This window comes from Anolis sagrei, chromosome 5 (assembly GCF_037176765.1).
Source record: "Anolis sagrei isolate rAnoSag1 chromosome 5, rAnoSag1.mat, whole genome shotgun sequence".
Classification (NCBI taxonomy): domain Eukaryota; kingdom Metazoa; phylum Chordata; class Lepidosauria; order Squamata; family Dactyloidae; genus Anolis; species Anolis sagrei.
In genome coordinates, this window is record NC_090025.1 from 100278365 (window position 1) to 100298594 (window position 20230).

The 20230-nt window shown below is 44.6% G+C and overlaps 1 pseudogene; it reads left to right on the top strand.

Annotated features, from left to right (window-relative positions):
• The first annotated feature begins 435 nt into the window (after window positions 1-435).
• Window positions 436-20230, top strand: part of LOC137097177 (protein FAM118A-like) — a 49230-nt pseudogene continuing 29435 nt past the window's right edge.

Sequence of the window (20230 nt, forward strand, 5' to 3'; positions counted from 1 at the left end):
CGAAATCATGACCTTTCAGTCAGTAGTGATCTAATGCAGCTGACTTCCAGCCAGCTGTGCCACAGTCCCGGTGCTAACAATGATACTAGTAGCAATTAATATATGGCAAAAATATAAATACAGCAGTTGAACATAGTAGTAGGTCTGCTGTTTTGGTATTTGGCCACACATAAATGAGACTTTGTTTCATTCTTTAAATTTGCCATAGTCTCAGGAGTCTTTTTGCATAGTTCAGTAATTTCCATCACATTTGTTTTTCTGATTAGGGTTGGGTCTCTACAGAGGTAGCTAGCATTCAATCCACAGAGTAATGGTATGCATACATTGGATTAGTCCAGCTGATTTGCCCAATTTTTAAAATTGACTTCTTTGTTGATCAGTGTTTCATTCCCAGTTAAAGTCTATGGAATACCTGTATTCTTATTTCATAGGATTGGAAGACATGGATTCCGCTGAAAGGACAACAAATAGAAGTGAACAAAAATCAAGGTAAAAGCAACCTGATCAATGATGTGCATTTTCAAACTCTATGTGAGTCATGCTTGTTGCTATTTTGTAGGGCTTTTTTGACATAAAAATAAAAAACACCTATAAATAAGTTTAAAAATGGAAAGCTGTGTAATGCTACCAAAACCACCTATCCACCCCCCTCCCAATTATTATTACTGTTGGTTGGGCAAATGAGTTAGTCTCAATGGTAACCAAAACGGAAATGCAAAAGCAGTCCATTATTTTCTATAGGGCCAGATGGAAATCCATTTGATGTCTAACCCAGTAGTTGCAGAGGTTCCCACTCTGGATACCTTTAGTGGTGGACAGTGAAAACAAATCCAACCACTCCTTCTTCTAGCATGCTACAGTGGCTGAATGAATAAGTCAGGTGTTGGGAATTTATGGCCTTCTACATATTGCCCTGCTCAGTAGAGTCAGTGGTATGGGATCATGAGGGCTATACTTCGGCAACATATGGAGAAACATACATTTCCAGCCCTGGACTACATCTGCTTATCAGAGACATTAAGATACAGTGGACACATTTCTTATTTATTTATTTACAACATTTCTACCCCGCCCTTCTCAACCCCGGGGGGGGGGGGGGGGGACTCAGAGCGGCTAACACAAGCGATAATTCGATGCCACAATATCAATAAACAACAATATAAAACCATAAATGCATAACAGATTAAAAACAGTAACATTAATTATATAATCACATAGCCGTTTCCAATTATCATAACAGTCGTATGGTCCAGTTTAATGTTCAAAATGCCGCTGTGCCCACTAGCCGAAAGCCTGGTTCCAAAACCACGATTTTAGTTTTTTCGTAAGGAAAGGAGGGAGGACCCCGATCTAATCTCGCTGGGGAGCGAATTCTACAAGTAGGGGTCACCAACAAGAAGGCCCTGTCCCTCGTCCCCACCAGGCACGTTTGCGAGGCCGGTGGGACTGAGAGCAGGGCCTTCCCAGGAGATCTTAAGCTATGAGGTGGACCGTAGAGAGATATACGTTCGGACAAGCAAGCTGGGCCGGAACCGTATAGGGCTTTATAGGCCAAGACCAGCAATTTGAATTGTGCTCGGAAATGGACCGGCATCCAGAGGAGCTGACAGAGCAGGGGGGTGGTGTGCTCCCTGTATGGCGCTCCGGTGAGTAATCTGGCTGCTGCCCGTTGGAGTTTCTGAACAGTCTTCAAAGGCAACCCCAAGTAGAGTGTGTTGCAGTAATCTATTTTGGATGTAACCAGAGCGAGGACCACCATGGCCAGATCAGACTACCCAAGGTACACGCGCAGCTGGTGCACATGCTTTAACTGTGCAAAAGCTCCCCAGGGCACCGCTGAGACCTGGAGTTCCAGACTCGGCGATGAATCCAGGATCACTCCCAAGTTGCGAACCTGTGTTTTCAGGGGGAGTGTAACCCCATCCAACACAGGTTGTAACCCTATGCCCTGTTCGTCCTTTCGACTGACCAGGAGGACCTCCATCTTTTCTGGATTCAATTTCAATTTGTTAGCCCTCATCCAGTCCGACACAGCAGCCAAGTACCGGTTCAAGGTCTGGACAGCCTCCTTAGTGACAGGTGGGAAGGAGTGACAGATTTGGACATCATCTGTGTACAGATAACATCTTACTCCAAAACTCCGGATGATCTCCCCCAGCAGCTTCATGTAGATGTTAAGCAGCATCAGGGACAGTATTGAGCCCTGAGGAACTCCACAAAACAACGATTGTGGAGTCGAATAGGTGTCACCCAATAACACCTTCTGGGACTGTCCCTCCAGGAAAGGTTGCTGTGAGTTTTCTGGGCTGTATGGCCATGTTCCAAAAGTATTCTCTCTGACATTTCGCCCACATCTATGGCAGGCATCCTCAGAGGTTGTGAGTCTGTTGGAAACTAGGCAAGTGATGTTTATATATCTGTTTATAATCTCACTTGTTTAGTTTCTAACAGACCTCACAACCTTTGAGGATGTCTGCCATAGATGTGCATGAAACATCAGGAGAGAATCTTTCTGCAACATGGCTATACAGCCCAGAGAACTCACAGCAACCCAGTGATTCTGACCATGAGAGCCTTCGACAACAAAGCAGTATCTCCAAGTCCTATCTCTGCAAGGCGTCCCAAAAGGAAACCGTAGTCAACGGTATCGTAGGCCGCTGAGAGTTCCAGCAGAACTAACGGGCACACTCCCCCTGTCCAGCTACATGCTTACAAAAGGACATGTTCAAAAGGTTCAAGGTTGCAAAGGGCATCCAAATTCACTAGCATCCAAAGGGCATGTGGCAGCAGACACATAAAAGTCTGCATGAGCTATATTTCTGTAAATAGTCTCAGCCCCAGTGAAAAGACTAAGGATCTCATCACATTAAGACTGGGATCTGCCACACACTGTGGTGATTCCGGTGGAACTGCAGAATCTGTGCCCTGTATCGGCCATTAATGGTATAATCACATAGCCATTTCCAATTATCATAACAGTCGTATGGTCCAGTTCAACGTTCAAAGTGCCGCTGTACCCGCTAGCCGAAAGCCTGGTTCCAAAACCACGATTTTAGTTTTTTCCTAAAGGAAAGGAGGGAGGACCCCAATCTAATCTCGCTGGGGAGGGAGTTCTACAAGCAGGGGTCACTACCAAGAAGGCCCTGTCTCTCATCCCTACCAGACACGTTTGCGGGGCTGGTGGGACCGAGAGCAGGGCCTTCCCAGTAGATATTAAGCTACGAGGTGGAACGTAGAGGGAGATACGTTCGGACAAGTAAGCTGGGCCGGAACCGTATAGGGCTTTGTAGGCCAAGACCAGCACTTTGAATTGTGCTTGGAAATGGACCGGCAGCCAGTGGAGCTGACATAGCAGGGGGGTGGTATCGGCCAACTTCCCCTCACCCCATCCCATGAGGGAAGTATCCACTGCCCGGCTTTCCCCTGTTGTTGCCTATGCAACACGGGAAGCCTCCCTGTTGCAGCCACAGTGCCTACGACACTCCCTCTTCACTTGCACCACAGAGCCATGCTGGAAGTAGATCTACATCATGGGATGGGAGTCGGCGGCCTCTGTGCCGCAAGTGAAGAGGGAATGTTGTACAATGGGCAATTTTGTCCATGAGATGAGGTTGTAATAGTGAAATCAGAAAAGTTTTGATTTTTTTTAAAAGTTGTTTTTATTTAGAATAAGTTGGCTCCACGAGATTGGAGCTGGAAAAAGAAAGATAGGCATACTGTGTTTTCATCTTGAGTACATAAAAAGTGTGGGAAGAAAATAGGAAAGAAGACCATAAAAAGAAAAGAAAGAAGAAGACAGTTAAAAGAGAAAGAAAAAAAGAAGAAAAAATGGAAAAGTGGGGCAACGAGGAAGGGGTGGTTAAAATACTTCCAGGACCACCCAGGTTTGGGAAATATCACATTTCTCTTATCTTTGTTTGCCTAAATCGTCATTCTTATTGATACTCCTTCAAGTTTTTTTCATAAATTCTTGATATACATTTCTTTATTTTCATTTTTTATTATTCCAAAAAGCTTCTCCAGTCAGTTCTTTGAGGTTTTACACTATTTTATGAAATTTTATGTGTAAGTATATCCATGTTCATAATATCCATTGTTTTTAGTATCCAAAGTTTTGATTTTTGACTAGTTTGCCAGCCAGTCCAAACTGTGCACTCACAAGACTTCTTTTCTGCAGTCAACTAGGAGTGGAATTAAAATGCTGACTCGACACAGAACAACTAGTCATGCTTTTCCTCATCACCAGTATCCTGCTAATTTTTCAATCCTCATCAGCAGAAATCCTCCTCTAAATTAATTAAACTGTTTTTCAAAAACTCTATGCTAACACTGCCCATTCTTGTCATTGACCAAATGTTTTTTAACCTATTAGTCAAATAACAGGTTAGTCGAAAGCCTCTCTTCGGCCTTTGATACCGTCGACCACGGTATCCTTCTGGGACGCCTCGCAGGAATGGGTCTTGGGGGTACTGCTTTGCAGTGGCTCCGGTCCTTCCTCGAGGGTCGCTCCCAGAAGGTGTCACTAAGGGACTCCTGCTCGACTCCTCGGCCATTGTACTGTGGAGTCCCGCAGGGTTCAGTACCGTCCCCTATGTTGTTTAACATATACATGAAGCCGTTGGGAGAAAGTCTGACTTGGCCACAGTGGTCCACACTTTGGTTACATCCTGTTTAGATTACTGCAATGCTCTCTGCGTGGGGTTGCCTCTGAAGACTGCCTGGAAGCTGCAGTTAATCCAACGCTCGGCAGCCAGACTACAAACGGGTGCTGGGTACAGGGAGCACACTCCACTGTTACACCAGCTCCACTGGCTGCCAATTAGCTTCCAAGCACAATTCAAAGTGCTGGTGTTAACCTATAAAGCCCTAAACGACTCTGGCCCTGTTTACCTCTCCAAACGTATTCTCCCCTATGAACCATCAAGATTATTAAGATCGTCTGGAGAGGCCCTGCTCTCGGTCCCACCGGCCTCGCAAGCGCGTCTGTGTTTGGCAAACTGTAGCTCATAAGCTCCATATGGTCCTCTAAGCCATTTTTGTGATCCCTAGTGGAATTAACATGTGTATCTTCAGTATATATAAAAGCCAATGTATACACTCGTATGCTTGTATGCACATTTGTACCACAAAGGCTTTAAGATGATAATAATAATAATGAAACTTTATTTATGTACCGCTCTGTCTCCCTGAGGGGAATTCAGGGCAGTTTCCAAGTAACATCAACGAAACATACAAAGTAAACAGCATAACGTAAAATTAACAAAACAACATAAGCATAAAATTATCACAATAACACATCTATATAAATAAAAATGCAATGTTCGTTTGTGGTATTAAAATAACTCAAAAACCACTGGACGAATTGACACCAAATTTGGATAGCATACACCTAACAACCCAATGTATGTCCTTCACTCAAAAAATTTGATTTTGTCATTTGGGAGTTGTAGTTGCTGGGATTTATAGTTCACCTACAATCAAAGAGCATTCTGAACTCCACCAATTATGAAATTGAACCAAACATGGCATATAGGACTCCCATGACCAACTGAAAACACTAGAAGGGTTTGGTGGGCATTGACCTTGAGTTTGGGAGTTGTAGTTCACCTACATCCATAGAGTACTGTGGACTCAAACAATGATGGATCTGGACCAAACTTGGCACAAATATTCCATATGCTCAAATATAAACACAGATATTGGGGGAAATAGATCTTGACATTTGGGAGTTGTAGTTACTGGGATTTATAGTTCACCTGCAATCAAGGACCATTCTAAACCCCACAAATGACAAAATTGGGGCAAATTTCCCACACAGAACCACCATGACCAAGAGAAAATACTTAAGGCCATCCAGTCCAACTCTTCACCAGGGCAAGAAAATGTAATCAAAGCCCTCCTGACAAAGAGCCATCCAGCCATAGATATTGATAGATAGATATGATTCACACACACACACACAAATATAGTATCATAGATTTGAAAGGGACCTCTAAAGAAGGACAATTATATGTTCCATATTCCAGAGTAGGCAAACCGGACACTCTCCACATCAACACTGACAAAGAAACAACAAGAAATACTGTTTACCCAGAAGCATAAAGAAATTACATATATTAGAAACCCACACTTTCACATTACTTTATTTTCCAGATCACCAGGCTTGGCCACAGCAACACTTGGCAGGGGATGGCTAGTGTATATTAAAAATAATCCTGCCTATTCAGAGCAATTAAAAAGCCGGGCCAAGGCTAGTGCAAACTCAAAAATAAAACCGTTTAGGTCAAGGGTCCTCAAACTTTTTAAACAGAGGGCCAGGTCACAGTCCCTCAAACTGTTGGAGGGCTTGATTATAATTTGAAAGAAAGAAAAATGAATGAATTCCAGTGCACAATCAGCATATCTTATTTGTAGTGCAAAAACCACTTAAAACAATACATTAATTATAATGAAGAACAATTTTAACAAATATAAACTTATTAGTATTTCAATGGGAAGTGTGGGCCCGCTTTTGGCTGATGAGATAGGGTTGTGGTTGTTGTTGTTGTGTGCTTTCAGGTCATTTCAGACTTAGGTTGACCCTGAGCAAGGGCCGGGTAAATGACCTTGGAGGGCCGTATCTGGCCCCTGGGCCTTAGTTTAAGAACCCCTGGTTTAGGTCTTTATAAGTTATGACCTGCACCTTGAATTTGGGTCGGCAACTTATCGCAGCCAAGGAAGCTGTTTTAATAGAGGCGTTGTATGTTTCCTATAGTGTGCTCCTGTAAGGAGCCTGGCTGCTGTCCGTTGTACCAGTTTAAACTTCCGGGCCGTCTTCAAGGGCAGCCCCATGTAGACTGCATTGCAGTAGTCCAATCTGGATGTAAGCAAGGCGTGGACCGCCCTGGCCAAGTCAGACTTCACAAGGTATGAACTTGGAAACTTGGCTAAAACTCTATAGGACTGCTCAGTATTAAGACAGCTATGCATTTGGTGGCTTCAAAGTTTAGTAAAACTTTGCTAAAGTTTTGTAGTACTTTTACTAAAGCTTTTATTTCTCTGTGGTGGTGTTATTTTTTCTTCCCAGCGCACAGGAGATGCCAAGCCTAACTTTTCCCAGGACTGCCTATTGGAGGTCTTTGATAACTTGGAGCAACACATTCAGAATCCTGTTCTCCTGCAGGCAATCCTCCGACTCATGGAGAGAGGCACAATGGTGCTCACCACCAACTATGATAACTGACTCGAAATGTTTGGTCAGCAACAAAATAAACCCATGGTATCTCTTGACTTGAAAGATAAGGACCAGGTATGATAAGACTGATAAATATGCTTTGGGAAATTGTCCATCTCCACTCTGTGTTTAGAAAACACACATCATTTAACACTGTAAGAGAATTTCAGCTAAAGGGAAACCAATTTCTGACCGCTAGTGTCCTAGCTAACGAGGGGATAAAAGTCTCAAGTTTGGGATGTGTAGTCAGATGAAGCATCCTTTAGAATAACGCTAAGTTCTTGTCCTTGTTTCATGGAAGCCTTGCTTTGACAATTCGTGCTCATATCCTTCTTGTTTCATGGTTTTGATTCCTGGATTTACTGATTACTTACCCATGCCTTGGATGAATGTATTCCTGATTTTCTAGATTATATTAGAGATTTGTGAACTTTGCTTTTATGGACTTTGCTGAACTCTACCTTGGACTAGTTTGTTCCTGCTTATCTTCTTACCTAATTGGATTTACCTATTTCTTTAAAGTGCTTTTTTACTTTGCTGCTTTTTATTTATCTTCAATAAAAGGATTGTTTTTCCTATTCAACGTGTGGTGTTTAAAGTCAGAGGATTATTCCTGTTCTGGAGTGCAACAGCTACTATCTGAGATTTCCTGTATCCATGCAAAATCTGGATACATATTCCTCATGATAAATTGCCAATAAAATTGTGTGGTGCGGTCTTATGGTTGGGCATGTCTGTTCAGATTTGTATTACATTAAAATACTGGAGAGAGCATATAACAGTTAACAAAAGAAAATATCATTCTTTTGAAGTTTGACCTCTTCTTCACAGTATGTGGCAGTGTTAACAAACTGTTTGGCTTTCTTTAGGTTCTCCAGTGGGCAAAGGGACATGTCCAGTATGGCGTTCTTCACATTCATGGCTTGTATACTGACCCCTGTGGAATGGTGTTGGATCCTTCGGGATATAGAGATGTTACTCAAGATGCCGAGGTGATGGTATGTGAACTTTGAGATCAGAAAACTATTTTCTTCCAGGCCACACAACCTGAAAATCAGCAATGCTTTTAATGTAGATTCTAGTGGGAACTGGAGCGATAGTATCAGATAAGATATACAATAGGCATGTGTGATCTATTAAAAAATGTTTTGAAGGTACTTACAAAACTGGGAGGTGCTGGTGATTTGTTTCTAAAGTGTTTCTAAAGTATACAGTGAAAAATTCATTACTATAATGTAACACAATTTCATTACTATTTTATTATAGTAATCGCATATGCACATAATTAAATAATTACTATCATTGGAGAAATTTTGGGGGCTCCTTTCTCCTTCATTTTTAAAGCTATTGGAGTGAAACTTGCTACAATGGTAGAACACATTTACCACTGTTAGCCCGCCAAATTTCAGAATGTTTCACTTATCCACTGAGTTTGAGGGAATTTTCAACCTTTTTATAAACAACTCTTTTTAAAAAACTACTAGATCGATCTACTTGAATTTTCTGTACAATGCACAAGACAACCAGGGCATAAATCCCTAGAAGTTTCAGAACTATTCACACATCTACAGATCTGGGAGGATGTTTAAAAGGTTTAGACAAAATTTATCCCCCCCCCCCCAAAAATGCGACATCAGTCCCCTTGAATGTCTCTCTATCTTTAAGACACACAACCACATAACTTCAACTTAGCACAGATTTATACTATTACTTACTTTAGTCCTCTTTGCAGATTCAATAATATGATTTATTATAATTAGACTGACTCTAAATGGCTGCTGCAGGCCAATGCTGAGCATTGAATTCTGAGAAATGTAGTTTAGGGCAGGGTCTTTTGCATTTTCTGTCACAGGAGGCCTCACCTTCTCAAACTATATTAAGATGGCCGTGTTCTCAGTCTCCCTCCTATTAACTTTGCTAGTCCCACCCACAGTGCCTTCCATATGGCAATTGGGCCAAAGAAAAAGGATTATTTTTTAAAGCACTTTGTTTTCCTGGCTTTCCCAAAGTTGCTTAATGCTTATACTGAAACTGACCTTGGGAAAATGATTAGTGAGTGTTTAAATTTCTAACCTGCCCTTCTGCATATATCTAATATCGCTTTGTATGCACAATTTTAACGTATTTGATTTGAAATATGAATTAAAAACGAAATTATCCACAAGCCCAATATACAATATAAATAATACTTTAGTGAGGCTAATGGCTTAAAATTTCATGTCCCACAGTGTGATGAATTTCCTACCTTTCTAGGCCAGGGAAAGCCGGGAGTAAGCTCAGAAAAGTAGGCCCAGGAAGTTTCAGCAGCCATTTTAGGAGGGTGGCTGGGGGCATCCATCTTAGAAACTCATTTCCTAGAGGGGAGCAGCCTAGAGGAAATGTGGGAGTTTCTAATTGGCTGGGAGATAGTGGGTGGAGCTTAACTTGAGAAAAGGAAAAAAATGTCTTTAAGGGTGCATTTTAAAATCTGACAGCTCAGTTGGAGATTGGGTTTTGGTGTGAAGGAGAGAGGAGTTAGGGAGTGTGTGTCGGAGGAACAGAGTTAGAAAAGCCAGACATTGGTCAGTTAGTCAGCAGAGTTAGTTAATTAAAAGATTTATAGCTATTAGATATTATAGCTAGTGGAGTGGAGAGACAGATCCAGAAGGAAAGGACTGTCTGCATGGAGTTTCAAGAATACTAGACAGAGGGAAAATCTGTTAGTTTCTTGAGGGAGTGGAGAAGAGTTATTGAAACTAAGTGCTGAATTGTTTATCAAAAGTAATAAACAGTTCAGTTTATTCAATATTGCAACTGCTAAGCTAGTGCCTGTATTGTTCAGGGTCTCTCAAATAAACAACATCGTTAGTTGTTCACAACAACTGACTCAAGTGTGCCTCTGTGGGAGAAGTTTAAAGCAGTTTATAGAAATCAAAGTTAAATGGTGGCAGCATGGATTTAAGAAGAAATATCTTTATTATTACCTCAGAGTAAAGAGCCTGAGTGCGAATCCAGCACATTCTAGCCTAAGGAAACCTCAACTAAGCCAAGGACTAAAAATTTCTTTTAAGATTGGTGATAGCCACTGCTTCTTTTTAAATGTTTTTGACCAGAAGAGCATTCCAGTTTATTCGGCTTTTGATTTTAATTAAATTAGCCACATTAAATTTATAATGGCTGGTACAGTGTGTGGGATTGCTAATTAAAATCCCAGAACTTTTACAGCATAGCAGATATTGAGCCAAAGTTGTATCAAGGCTGCAGTTGGGAGTTTGGTGGGGTGAGGGGTTTACACTTTGCTTACAATGGGAAGATGTGAGTAGAGTTTTGTTGTATAGGTGGAAAGAATTAAACTTGTGTACTTTGTATGAAGTCCAGCTTGCATTAGTAATATCCATAGAATGTCCCCTAGTGAGTGGCTTGTGCCATTTCTTGTATGTGAGAAGTTACATAGTTTGTTTGTCTGCACTTTAAAAACTGGTCATACCACATTTCTGATCTCTGTCCTATTTTTATGTTTTCCTTTTGCTGACATGTATATGTGAAAACATATGCAATGTATGTAAGAGCAAATCAGTTGTAAGCCTCAAGCTCTTGCTGTAGAACAGCTTCCTCTTCAAGGTTTCATATTCCTCACATCTACTTTAAAATGTCTTGAAATACCTTGACTTGTAATTTTCCTTTTCCTTGCAGGAGACTCTGCAAAACCTGTATCGGACAAAATCTTTCTTGTTTTTGGGCTGTGGGGAGACCTTGCGCGATCAGATATTTCAGGCCCTCTTTCTATATACTGTCAAAAACAAAGTGGATGTCGAACATTACATGTTGGCGCTCAAAGAAAATGAGGATCATTTTTTTAAACTACAGGCAGACATGCTTTTACACGGCATAAAAGTCGTCTCTTATGGGGATTCCTTTGAAAGCTTCCCTGAGTATGTTCAAGGTCTCACAACTCAGATCTGCAAACAGAAGAGTCCAGGTACTGTGGACAGTATCAAAACATATTGTGTCACGACAACTTTTACTGTCTTTCACTTACCCATAGTTCTTGGTTATGCATTTTTAAGAATAAAAACCATTGCTTTATGTTCATAGGAATCTGTTTTGCGAGAAGTTTATTATTGACTAGCAATCCCCCGCCACACGTTTCTGTGGCCCAGTCTGTGTATATGTGTTTTGTGTGTGTACATATGTGTATATGTGTGTGTATATATTTGTGCATGTGTGCTTATGCATAAATACACATGTGGTTATGCCAAAGGCCCCAGTGTCACAGTGAGTTAAACCGCTGAGCTGTTAAACTTGTTAACCGAAAGGTCACAGATTTGAATCCGGGGAGCGGTATGAGCCCCCGCTGTTAGCCCCAGCTTCTACCAACCTAGCAATTCGAAAACATGCAAATGCGAGTAGATCAATAGGTACCCCTCCAGCGGGAAGGTAATGGTGCTCTATGCGGTCATGCCGGCCACATGACTTTGGAGGTGTCTATGGACAATGCCGGCTCTTGGGCTTAGAAATGGAGATGAGCACCAACCCCCACCCCAAGTTGGACACGATTGGACTTAATGTCAGGGGAACAATGAAGTTACGTGCATGTGTTGTAGTGTGTTTTCATTTTTTAGCTTTTTAAATCTCTTCTGCTGTGTTTTTCAGTGTTTTTATGAGTGATGGTCATTTGTTGGCCTGAGAGGCGTCTTGTGTCCAAATTTGGTGTCAATTCACCCAGTGGTTTTTGAGTTGTGTTAATCCAACAAACGAACATTACATTTTTATTTATATAGAAGGACACTAGGCAGGTTGGTGTCATTGTTTATATATACCTTGATGTTGGCTACAGTTAAATTTCATATTTGGGAGTATTAGATCTTGCAGTTGCTTTGGCATGATTTTGCTGTGAATTCAAATTGCCTGGCTATTTATTGGTGTGTGTGTGTGTGTGTGTGTGTATATATATATATATATATATATATATATACACACACACACACACACACACACACTAGCTGTACCCGCCACGCGTTGCTGTGGCCAACCTTCCTTCCCTCTTTTTCTCCTTCCTTTCCTCTTTCCTCCCTTTCCTCTTTTTCTTTCCCTATCTCTCATCTTTCTTCCATCTCTACCTGTTTCTTTCCTCCCTTTCTTTTCTCTTTGGTTACATCCTTCTTTCCTTCCTTCCCTATCTTTTGTTCCTTCTCTTCTTCCTTCCCCCTCTTTTTCTTTCACTTTTTTATTTCCTTCTCTCCTTCCTTCCTTCTCTATCTTTCTTTCCTTCTTTCCCTCCCTGCTTCTCTCCTTCCTTCCTTCCTTCCTTCCTTCCCTTTTTCCCTCCTTCTCTTGTTACTTCTTGACTGTCCCTTCCATTTAATATTGTATTTATATCTTAGAAAGAAGGAAAGGAAGAAGGAAGGAAGGAGGGACAGGAAGGAAGGAAAAGAAAGAAGGAGGGACAGGAAGGGAGGGAGGAAGGAAGGAGGGAGGGAGGGAAGGAAATGAAGGGGGAAGAAATGAAGAAAGGGAAAGAAGGAGGAAAGGGAGGGAGGGAGGAAGGAAGGAAAAGAAGGAAAGGATGAAGGGAGGAGGGACAGGAAGGAAGGAAAAAGGAAGGGAGGGAGGGAAAGAAGGGAAGGTAGGAAAAAAAGAAGGAGGGACAGGAAGGGAGGGAGGGAGGAGAAGGAAGGAGGAAGGAAGGAGGGAAAGAAAGGAGGGGGATGAAGAAAGGAGGGAGGGAAGGAAATGAAGGGGAAGGAAATGAAGAAAGGGAAAGAACGAAAGAGAGGGATAGAGGGAGGAAAAGAAGGAAAGGAAGAAGGAAGGAGGGACAGGAAGGAAGGAAGGGAAGGAAGGAAAGAAGGAAAGGAAGGAGAAGGGAGGAAAGGAAAGAAAGGAAGGAAGGAAAGGGAGGAAAGAAGGGAAGGGAGGGAGAGAAAGAAGGTCCTTCATTCAAGCACCGTGGACCTTTCTTGCCTCCTCCCCCTCCTACTCCTCCCCCCCCCCCTCCTCCCCTTCTTCTTTGCGTTGATACTCCGTTGCTGCTGCCATTGCTGCTGCTTTCCCAACAGGGAAAGGAGGAGGAGGAGACTGCTCTCCTGACATAGGAGGGAAAGAGAAGGGGCTGCATGCGGCGCGCCTCCACCTCCACTCCACTCGCTTGTGTGTGTGGGACTGTGCACGTGCGCTTGGCTTTAACGGCCGGCTGTTTCCCCACAAGGAGGGGGGGGCGTGGCCATGGGTCTCTAGACATGCACTTTCCCCTTTGCGGAAATGCAGTTTAGAAGTCCTTTCTGCTTTTTGTTTACATTGTTTTTTTTTGAGTGGAGAACATACATTGGGTTGTTAGGGACATAGTGTCCAAATTTGGTGTCAATTGCCCCAGTGGTTTTTGAGTTCTGATGGTAGCACGAACTAACATTACATTTTTATTTATATAGATTGTCATGTCAAGAGCGACTTGAGAAACTGCAAGTTGCTTCTGGTGTGAGAGAATTGGCTGTCTGCAAGGACGTTGTCCAGGGGACGCCTGGATGTTTTGATCTTTGTGGGAGGCTTCTCTCATGTCCCCGCATGAGAAGCTGGAGCTGAGAGAGGGAGCTCATCCGCGCTCTCCCCAGATTTGAACCTGCGCAGGCAAAGGAAGTTTCTTCGAACACTTTGATTGAATCACAAAGGAACAAGGATGACCCCCAGGGTCCCCTTATCCTAGCCCTGTTTATTTCTTTTGCCAAATCCCATGAAGGACACTCCTTATCTCCTTTCTTAAAGAAATCGCACTTTGCCGGCCAAAACAATGCCTCAAATTCCAGCTGGCCGGCTAGCAATAATCCCATCATTTCCCCATTGTCAACAATCGTCCCGCATCCTCTCTCCTGATTCGTCCATCCTCAGAAGTGAGACGAGCGCGCCCATTGGTCCCCCAGAGGCGGGGAAGCTTGCTGATTGGCCCTGAGCAAGGCGGGCCGCCAAGCCTCCTCCCAGCTGTTGGCTGTCAGCCAATAAGCGTGAAGCCAGGCAGGGAGGAGAGGGCAGGGAATTTGAATTGTTTTTCTGTATTTTGCCTATAAAAATGCCTGTAAATCTTGTACTGGTATGCTTGTAGTGGAAGTATCCCTACAGTTGCATCCGATCTCAGCTGAATTGCTAATAAAATACCTCGGTCGCCATCTTCTTCCGCTTTGGTGAGGATTTATTATTTTTAATATTTTCTGCTGCTGGAATTGGCTTTGCTGCCCTCACCAAGGTTCAGGGACCCTCTTTGGTGCGGTCCTCGGGATCTCCTCAGCTGGGGAGATCCTCCCAAAAGCGGTCTCGATATCACTCAGAGGTCGTGAAGTCTGTTGGAATCTAGTCAAATGGAGTTTATATATCTGTGGAATGTCCAGAGTGGGAGAAAGAACTGTTTGAGGGAAATACGAATGTTGCAGTTGGCCACCTTGATTAGCATTGAATAGCCTTGCAGCTTCAAAGTCTGGCTGCTTCCTGCCTGGGGGAATGCTATGTGGAGAAACGTTGCCTAGCCTAGCAGGAAACAGCTAGGCTTTGAAGCTACAAGAACATTCTATGCTAATCAAGATGGCCAATTGTGACATTCACATTTGCCTCAGATAGACAAGAGTTCTTTCTCCCACCCTGGCCATTCCAGAGATATATAAACCCTACTTGCCTAGTTTCCAACTCATTACATCAGACAAAATAGAAACTGAATCTATAATATAAATCTGTAAGGGGCGTCGTACGGAGCCGTATAACTCCACAACCCCCCAACGAAACTGAACCAGAATTGCCATGCCCCTAGGACAACCCACTCGGTACAAACTAATGTACTCCAAATTAAAAAAAAAACACCACAACAACGACAAAAACACCGCAAAACAACTGAACATGCGCACTGGCGCAAACACCCCGGCACGCGCGCATGCACGGCCCCTCCCCCCCTCCCCCCGCGCGGCACACACACACGTGCGCGGTGCAAACTCCCCGCCACGCGCGCACGCGCCGCCCCTCACCCCCCCCCCGCGTGGCACACACAAAGGGGTGGGGTGAAGGGAGGGGGCGTGTCTAACCGGAGAGGGAGGGAGGAGGGAAGGAGTGAGTCACGGAGGAAAGGGGTGGGGCGAAGGGAGGAGGCGTGTCTTCAAATTCGCCCCCTCCCTTCTCCCCACCCCTTCCCTCCCTGAGTCACTCCTTCCCTCCTCCCCCCCCTCCGAAAAGACACGCCCCCTCCCTTCGCCCCACCCCTTCCCTCCCTGATTGACTCCTGGAAGGAAAGGGGTGGGGCGAAGGGAGGGGGCGTGTCTTTCCGGAGGGGGTGGGAGGAGGGAAGGAGTGACTCAGGGAGGGAAGGGGTGGGGAGAAGGGAGGAGGCGTGTCTTCAAATTCGCCCCCTCCCTTCTCCCCACCCCTTCCCTCCCTGAGTCACTCCTTCCCTCCTCCCATCCCCTCCGGAAAGACACGCCCCCTCCCTTCGCCCCACCCCTTCCCTCCCTGATTGACTCCTGGAAGGAAAGGGGTGGGGCGAAGGGAGGGGGCGTGTCTTTCCGGAGGGGGTGGGAGGAGGGAAGGAGTGACTCAGGGAGGGAAGGGGTGGGGAGAAGGGAGGAGGCGTGTCTTCAAATTCGCCCCCTCCCTTCTCCCCACCCCTTCCCTCCCTGAGTCACTCCTTCCCTCCTCCCATCCCCTCCGGAAAGACACGCCCCCTCCCTTCGCCCCACCCCTTCCCTCCCTGATTGACTCCTGGAAGGAAAGGGGTGGGGCGAAGGGAGGGGGCGTGTCTTTCCGGAGGGGGTGGGAGGAGGGAAGGAGTGACTCAGGGAGGGAAGGGGTGGGGAGAAGGGAGGAGGCGTGTCTTCAAATTCGCCCCCTCCCTTCTCCCCACCCCTTCCCTCCCTGAGTCACTCCTTCCCTCCTCCCATCCCCTCCGGAAAGACACGCCCCCTCCCTTCGCCCCACCCCTTCCCTCCCTGATTGACTCCTGGAAGGAAAGGGGTGGGGCGAAGGGAGGGGGCGTGTCTTTCCGGAGGGGGTGGGAGGAGGGAAGGAGTGACTCAGGGAGGGAAGGGGTGGGGAGAAGGGAGGAGGCGTGTCTTCAAATTCGCCCCCTCCTTTCTCCCCACCCCTTCCCTCCCTGAGTCACTCCTTCCCTCCTCCCATCCCCTCCGGAAAGACACGCCCCCTCCCTTCGCCCCACCCCTTCCCTCCCTGATTGACTCCTGGAAGGAAAGGGGTGGGGTGAAGGGAGGGGCGTGTCTTTCCAGAGGGGGTGGGAGGAGGGAAGGAGTGACTCAGGGAGGGAAGGGGTGGGGAGAAGGGAGGAGGCGTGTCTTCAAATTCGCCCCCTCCCTTCGCCCCACCCCTTCCCTCCCTGAGTCACTCCTTCCCTCCTCCCACCCCCTCCGGAAAGACACGCCCCCTCCCTTCGCCCCACCCCTTTCCTTCCAGGAGTCAATCAGGGAGGGAAGGGGTGGGGCGAAGGGAGGGGGCGTGTCTTTCCGGAGGGGGGGGAGGAGGGAAGGAGTGACTCAGGGAGGGAAGGGGTGGGGAGAAGGGAGGGGGCGACTTGGAAGACAACAATGATGGATCCGGACCAAAGCATTCAATACGCCCAAATATCCACACAGATGGAGTTTGAGGGAAATAGACCTTGACATTTGGGAGTTGTAGTCACTGGGATTCAGAGTTTACCAAGACTCAAAGAGCATCCTGAACCCCACCAACGACAGAATTGGGGCAAACATGCCACACTGAACCCCCATGACCAACAGAAGATACTCAAGTTTACACACAAGCATAAAGAAGGGGGAGGACGGAGGGATGCCAGAGAGAGAGAGGGAGAGAGAGAGAGAGAGAGAGAGAAAGAGGGAAAGAGGGCGAGTGAAGGAAGGAAGAGAGGCCAGGCACAGACTTCAAAACTCTTACTAAAAGCCACAGCAACGCGTGGCAGGGCACAGCTAGTATGGTTATAAATTAGAAACTGATTTTCTAATGACATTGAGGATTTGGACAGTAAAAATAAAGAGAAACACGCAAATAGTTATAGCTGTATGTTATGGTAAGAAATTCTAATTAGTGATTCCCCCCCCCCCCCTTTTTAGCAAGTTGGTGTTATGTTTAGCCAAGTTCTGACCCTGGATCTTACTCAGTATCCAGATTCTGAGAATGAAACACGACAGAAACACAGAAGGAGCTCTTTGCAGAAATAAGGCACTGAGCGTATTTGTGGTAGTTGAGAAATGTTGCCTTCACGGATTTGTAGTTGCTAATGGGTTACTAAAGCATCGACCTGTTTATAGCGATGTTGTGAAAGATTTAGTGTAAGAACCCATTGTTCAGCATTATGTCGTGTGAAATTTAATAGCTAAACCCATGGCTTGTAGTCCTCCATGATGGTCTTCTTGCAAGAATGGAAAATGAACGTCTCCTAATGGTGGAGAATCAGGGTTGAAGAAACGTCAAGACATGCCCTCATTCCATCCCCTTCACTTACTACTTTTAAGAGAGAAATATATATTGGCAAAACAACTATACACAGAAATCAAAAGAATTTATGGGATAGGGGGTCACTATAAAGAGGAATAAGCACGATAAAAAGGGTGAAGCACACATATTAAAGCACACTTCCAAGTTTAAATGTCACTCCGCCATGTTATAGGAACACTGTTCCACAAAGGAACATCTGTTTTTAGTCTGGTTGTATTGGTACAAATTCTGTCATTTGGTGGCTTTTTAACTGTATGTTACCTTTGATCCCTTAAGTACTGGGACACTGCCCTGTGTTAACAAAAACGGTATAACTAGCAAAGAAACATAAGACTGTGTTCATTTAGTTTAAGCATTATCCTAAATGCATATTCTGTGTTTTGAATTGGTTCAATCAATTTTGTTCAATTTCAGTTACTTACAGTTTTTTCCTATGTTCATTGAATCCTCTCTATTTAAAGGAAAAGTTACACAGTGTACTATAACTTTCAAGTTGTAGTATACTATGGCCTTTGACAAGGGCTCCATGACATTCTCACAAAGAAGCTAATAATATGTGGGCTAGACAATGTTACTTTAGGTGGATTGGGAAGTGGTTAACTGGCCAAACACCTTGGGTGCCTCCCAATGGCTCCTCGTCCTGGAGAGAAGTGACCAGTGGGGTGTCACAAGTTTCATTCCTAGGTCCGGAGCTGTTCAAGATCTTTATCAATTACTTGGACAACAGAATAGAAGGCATGCTTATCAAATTTGCAGATGACACCAAATTCAGAGGGATAGCTTATACCCAAGAGGACAGGATCAGAATCCAAAATGACCTCAACAGATTAGAAAGCTGGGCCAAAACTTACAAATGAATATCAACAGGAAGAAATGTATGGTACTACACTTTGGCAATCAAAATGAAATGGACAGATCCAGGGTGGGTGACACCTGGCTTGAAAACAGTACATGTGAAAGAGATCAAAGAGTCTTAGTAGACCATAAGCTGAACATGACTCGACAGTGATGCAGCAGGTAGAAATATATGGCATCCTGTATAGACTACTGCAATACACTCTAGGTGGGGTTGCCTTTGAAGACTGTCTGGAAGCTTCAACTGGTGCAGGTTGCTAACAGGAGCGGCTCTCGGGGAGCACGCAACCCCCCTGTTGCGCCAGCTCCACTAACTGTCGGTTTGCTACCGGGCGCAATTCAAAGTGCTGGCTTTGGCCTATAAAGCCCTAAACAGTTCTGGCCCAACTTACCTGTCCGATCGTATCTCCCCTTATGAACCATCTAGGACCTTAAGATCATCATCAGCTTCTTCCCTTATAAGATTTTGGAAAAAAGTCAAGATGTGGCTTTTTGAGCAAGCGTTTGCAAATACAGAGTAATTGACATTAGAAAATGGAACAACTAAACGATGGGACTGGACAATGTTTTTAATAAGGGTTTATTAATGATTTATGTTTTATTGCTGTTGTTATGATTTTATTATATGCTAATGTTTTTAATTGTATTTATGCTTTTGTGGCATTGAATTTTGCCCTGTAAACCGCCTTGAGTCGCCTGAAGGCTGAGAGGGGTGGTGTACAAATACGGTAAATAAATAAATAGAAAGGCCAATGCAATTTTGGCTACATCAAAAGCAGTATAACATTGAGATCAAGGAAAGTCAAAGTCATAGTCCCACTCTCTCCTGCCTTGGTCAGACCTCTCCTGGAATACTCAGTTCAAGAAGGAGATTGACAACCTGGAACATGTCCAGAGAAGGGCAATTAAAGGTTTGGAAGTCAAGCTATGAGGAACGGTTGAGAGAGTTGGGTCTGTTTAGCTTGGAGAGAAGAAGGCTGAGAGGGGACATGATAGCCATTAGGCTTGTGCATTTGCATAGAATCATTATCAGTTTCTGTTTTTCGTTGATAAGTCCTGTTTTTGTTTTTGTGCACCTCCCAAAAATGGGTGCTTTTTGAATGAGTGTTTTTGTCCCACATCCGAGAAAACGAAATTTTCTGACCCATTTCCCCAGGCTCCCCTTCCCCTCAGTTTTAGGGCTAGAGGGGTGAAAATCGCAACATGTGGAGGGCACATCTACTACTTTTAGCCCATCAAGTTTTATAACATTTGGATCATCCCCTGATTTTTAGGGATTTTTTTCTTTCTATAAAAACCTTGAAAACTTTCCCTCCGCTGGCCCTGCCCTCTATCTTCTCTAGGAGCAGCAGCAGGAGGGAGGCATGGTAGGGCACCATTTCTTCCTGCCAAATGTCAAAGATGCTCCAGCCCCACTATTTCACTTCTTTCACTGGCAGCAATGGGAGGGGGAGGAATTCCCGTCCCCTTCCCATCATTTTTGGCAATTGCATGATTTGTCCTTATATCCTTCACTAGCTGTGCCCTGCCACGCGTTGCTGTGGCCTATAGTAAGAATTTTGAAGTCTCTGCCTGGCCTCACTTCCTCATTTCTTCTCTCTTCCTTTCTTCTCTTGCTCTCTTTCCCTCTTTCTCTCTCACACACTCCTTGCTTTCCCCTCTTTCTCTCTCTCTTTCTCTCTCGCATCCCTCCTTCCTCCCTCTTCTTTATGC